A 5,503-nucleotide genomic window follows, 5' to 3' on the forward strand; every position below is an offset into this window, starting at 1 on the left:
CTGTGTCATTTGATCACGCTGCGGCTCGTCTTGATTGTCAAAGTATTTGTTCATAATACTTCTTCTATACCTATGATTTTTGGTGAGGAACCGTCTGTGCCTTGTGTACACCATCTTATTGGATCCCTTAAGGTAAGTGTAGCAGGTCTCGTCGATACAAATTACGCAGCCGGTCTTCCCTTTGATCTGCCCTGATAGTGAGAAGAGACCGGGGTAATCGGTGATGGTGACAAAGATGATTGCTTTTAGTGTGAACTTCTCCTTGCGGGATGCATCCACCATCTGGACCCCAACATCAAATAGTATCTTCATTTCCTCCATGAACGGCTCTAGGAACACATCTATATCGTTGCCGGGCTGCTTCGGTCCGGAGATAAGCATGGTCAGCATAAGGTACCTACGCTTCTGACATAGATGGGGAGGTAGGTTGTACATGGTGAGCACGACGGGCCAAGTGCTGTGCGAGCTGCTAAGCTCACCGAACGGGTTCATCCCGTCGGTACTTAGCGCGAACCTAACATGCCTGGGCTCCTTGCCAAACTCCGGGTAGGCCTCGTCGAAATCCTTCCACTGCTTGCCATCGGATGGGTGCCGTAGCTTGCCATCGTCGTTCAGGCGGTCAGCAGATGCATGCCAGGACATGAGCTTGGCATCGTCCGGGTTCCCGAATATTGCACGCAGGCGATCGGTCACGGGCAGGTACCACACCGACAGTGCTGGACTTTTCCTGTGCGTGTAACCCTCTTCTTCATCGTCCTGCTGAGCCGAGATCTGTTTGGCCACACTGCTCTTCTTTGCCCCCTTCTTGTTCTTCTTCCGACCACCCCGCAAGTCTCCCTCGTCTTCTGCATCCACGCGACAACCAGCATTTTTCTTGTACCGACTAAAGCCACAGTGCGGACAACTCGTCAAATTCTCATACTCATTGCCCCGATACAGGATGCAGTGGTTAGGGCATGCATCAAACTTTCTAAGCTTCATCGCCACTGGCCGGATCAGCTTCTTGGCCCGATAAGTATTGGCGGGCACCTTGTTAGCCGTTGGGTACGTGGTGGCAAGGTAGCTTAACAACTCATTGAAGCTAGTGTCAGACCAACCATGAGGAGCCTTCAACATCAACATATGGAGGTTAAAACGGAGCGCCGTGCAGTCCTTTGGACAATCGCCGCCGTCCTTATAGAGAGGATCAACTGCCGCCTGTTTCAACTCTCTGAAATTCTCCAACCACTTTGGGCAACCCAACACAACGTCGTCTTCATCGAAGTGTTTGACTAGATCTTCAACAAGCTGCACATCCTCGGGTTGGCTCACAGTATCCTGACCATCAACACCGTCGCCGACTTCGTCGGCCATGTCTTGCATTACATCATCCACCGTGATGTAATCACGACAACTGTTGTCACTGTCGGCTGGCGCAGCTGCTGCGGAAGGATCTGTATTCACCGGTGGTGCTGTCGTCATCGGCGTCGAAGAGGTAACTCCAGATGCAGCGCCACTCGCACCAACTCTTTCGCCGTGAAATGTCCAGACTGTGTAGCCCTCGATGAAACCATACATGATCAAATGAGTTTGCACCTCGCTGTCTCGGTGGGCTTTCAGGTTCTTGCAACGAGAACATGGACATATGGTTGTCATCCGCTTCAGTCTCTCACGGTGAGCTTTACCAGCCGCAATAAACTTCCTTAATTCAAAGAGGTACCGCGGATCATTCACTCTATCGATCCGGTACATCCATTCCGATCTATCCATCGTATCTGCGAACATTATCCATCACAATCAACATTAAATAAAGAAGAATTAGGAGAAATTGATGATTTTTACGTCCAAAATCATGAAAAAGAGAGGAAATGACGATGTGAAAGATGAAGCATGCATCTATGATGAATCTAAAGTTAAAGAAATACATAACATCATTTTTTCCATTAAAATTGATCTAGATCTAGATCTAGATCTAAAGAGAACTCTAGGTGATGGAAATAAAGAGAGAGGATGGAAGGAGAGAGGGAGAGCCTTTATGAACCTCTTATGATGTCCTCCTCCCTCAAATCTAAGCCCTTCAACTCAAATCGAAAGTTTCCTCAAATTTTAGGGCAAAGCCTCCCCCCATGAGTTTTGAGAGAGGAAGACCCGTGGAGAAGAAGGAGGGTCCGAGGGCTGTATATGTACAGGCTTTACCGCGGCGGGCAACATAAAACGCCCGCCTCGGTAAATCAAGTCTTTACCGCGGCGGGCAGTTTAAAGCGCCCGCTATGGTAAACCGTATTAACCGCGGCGGGCTATTCATACCGCCCGCCGCGGTAAATAACGATTTTCTGCGGCGGGCAAGTAAGGTGGCCCGCCGCGGTAAACCAATTTCCCGCAGCGGGCGCCCCGGTGGCCGGCCTCGCTGGCCGGCCACCGGTTAACCGTGGCGGGCAAAAAAGGTGCCCGCCACGGAGCGTGTTTTGGCCACGCTGCGCAAATTCATTCCTGTAGTAGTGTGAGACGCCTACAGTGATCTCTCAAATCCACTGGCCGTTTGCAAGGGCTTGCGCAACCGATTGCGTTTTCTGCTTACACTTGCAGACCAGCTGCGAGAGGGCTGGGGCTACCTCCGAATCGGTCGGGTTTTGAAAGTTAAAAGGCTATTATGTTAGCCGGTATTCGAGTTTTAGAGTGTTTTTTAAAATTCAGTGAGAAATTCAGGAAAGCTTTGTGTTACACTCAACCGGCGTACATACGCTGGACGCTGGCGCAACGCCGAGACCAGGACAGACAGCTAGCCTTTGACAACGCGAACCAACATGTTTGTGCAGGTGGCTGAGTGGCTCCGTAACGAGCAGCTGTTCGTACTTGATAGGTTGGGCCATCTAGTTTTGCTTCATCTAGAACGAATTCGATTTCTACACCTGAAGACACTAATGCCTTTACATTAACAAGATATAACCTATCTAGCCTTTCACTTCGTTGTGCTGTAAATCCTCTGTTCTATTCCACGTGCCAAGATCTCTGGTTTGTACTAGAACAACTACAGGTTAATATGAAGTGTTACTTTGTCTGAATATATGCAGGTTTGAGTTCAAGCTGGCCAGCACGCGAGGACACTCGTCCGAGCATGAAATGGCAGGCATGTCAAAATCTCATTGCAGTGCAACTTCAAAGTACGTTTCTTTGTGTCTTTGCAATTGTATATCCGGTCAGACTCCGACCGTCGAATTCACTCTTATTCTATCCCGATTCCTAAGTCAATTTTAAAGTTCGGCATGGCTAGCGTCCAGATGTCCGGACAGAGGCCTGTGTCCAGACACCAACGCCTCTTGCTACATTTCACGCGCGTCTGGCGCATGTGGAAACCTCCGTGCCTCCCCGTCCGGACGCCCGCGCCCCTTCTGGTTCCTGCGCCCGCATGCACACGGGGCCATGCACCCCTGCCTCCATCCCCCCTTCACTTCACACGTTCGTGACCCCGCGCCCCTGCCTCTATTCCCCTCCGCTTCCTACGCGCATGCACGGCACCCCACCAGCTACAGCAGGCGGGTCCCGTTGCAACATGTGCAACATAAGATCACTTATGCAGCCGAAACACATGCAACATACGTCTGAAACACTTGCAAAACACCTAAAAACACTTGAAAAACACGTGTGTAGCCATTGCAAAACATATGTAACATCCAGATGAAATACTTACAACATACGTATAAAACACCTGAAACACTTGAAACATACTCTTACAACATGCATGTATATGCAACACCCATATCTATTTTGCTACATCTAGATCAAACACTTGAAACATACGTCTAAAACACCTAAAATATTTGAAAATATACGCTTAACATGTGTATATTATCATTGCAACATATGCAACATCTCAGATATACTTTTACAACATCTAGATCAAACACTTGAAACATAAGTCTAGAACGCCTGAAACACTTGAAACATGACGTCGCCGCGCTGCCACGTCTTACCTAGTGGGGAGACGTCGGCCTAGTGTACACCTTAGCTGCAGGACGTCGGCCCGTCGCTCCTCCTATAGATTCTCTCGAGCCTACTCGTGGCCCAGGCTCATGCCCGTTGGTGCAGTTCGCTGCTGCTTCTCCAGCGTCGATGTTGCTCAGTCATAGTCGTCCAAAGACGTCCGCTCACGGGGGACGGGGCACGGTGCGACCGGCATTGGGGCACGACGCAGTGTGGGACAGGCACGCTGTTGGGGACGGGGGCGCGGCGGGGCGAAGTGCGGCGGGCGTATGTTTGGTGACACCACGACACCAATGTGAGTGCGAGTGTGGAAATTTTCGGAGATGGAAAAGACGTAGAGGTGTTGTCGGTGTTTCGAGTTGCCACCGACCAGTAAATTTTTAATATTGCGCGTCTGGCTCGAATGGTGTGCTAAGAGGACACGAGGTTTATACTGGTTCGGGCAGAATATCCCTACGTCCAGTTCGTTGCTGCTGCTCGTGTTACTAGCACTGAAAGTTTATAGTAGGGGTTACAAACAGTCGTGAGAGGGACGGGTCCCAAGTCTCTGATGAGAGGAGCGAATGGGTGCCGAGAGCTCGGTCGCTTCCCGGCTGTGTGCTTGTGTGTTTTGATCGGTTCGGGTTCGATGGATTCGAGTCCCAATTGATGCGATGTGTTGCGATGCTTTGTGATGCCCTTTATAGGACGCCCTGCTTTCCCTTTTACAGGCCAAAGGAAAGCACAAGTTATAGTGGAGGGAAAAGAGGAGGATGAGAAGGAGAAGAAGTCCTCCAGGATCATCGAGCCCTTCTTTTCTTTCACGTGGGTCCCGCCGACCCTGTAGACGTCAACAGGGATAGCTCCACGTCGCAGCCCTATCCGTCACTGGAGCCATGTGCAGGCGTCGTCTCTCGGTCGTGGCGCTCCACTCCGTCCTGGCGGACATCATGGTGGGCTGACGCGTCTGTCAGTGCTCGTACGAGGGTTAGACAGAACAACACCGGTACGCCCGATGCTGTTCCTGATGTGAATCCCTAGGTATGGCCCGTCATGACCACGGGTTATATCGAGGCATCCCGGTCACCTCCCTGGTGTTAGAGCTTTGACCCAGGCCCATTCGCATGGACCTGGAGTGGTTGGCGGTGGTATGAATCTCCATCGGGCGCGACGGATCCTTCGACCTTAGGGTCGGTCGAGGCGGAGCCCACCCCTAGAGACCAGGCGAGGCGGAGCCAGCCCTTAGAGGGTCAGGCAAGGTGGAGCCCCCGACTTCGGTGTCGGGCGAGGCGGAGCCAACCCTCAGAGGCCGAGTGAGGTGGAGCCACCCCTTAGAGGTCGAGCGAGGCGGAGCCTGTGGCCTCGGTGTCGGGTGAGGCGGAGCCCGCCCTCAAAGGTCGGGCGAGGTAGAGCTAGCCCTCAGAGGCTGGGCGAGACGGAGCCTGTGGCCTCGGTGTCGAGCGAGGCGGAGCCCGTCCCCAGAGGCCGGGCGAGTCGTAGCCCGCTCTCATAGGCCGGGCGAGGAGGAGCCACCCCTCAGAGGTCAGGCGAGGCGGATGAAAGC

Source organism: Miscanthus floridulus, chromosome 7 (genome assembly GCF_019320115.1).
Source record: "Miscanthus floridulus cultivar M001 chromosome 7, ASM1932011v1, whole genome shotgun sequence".
In the NCBI taxonomy this organism is placed as follows: domain Eukaryota; kingdom Viridiplantae; phylum Streptophyta; class Magnoliopsida; order Poales; family Poaceae; genus Miscanthus; species Miscanthus floridulus.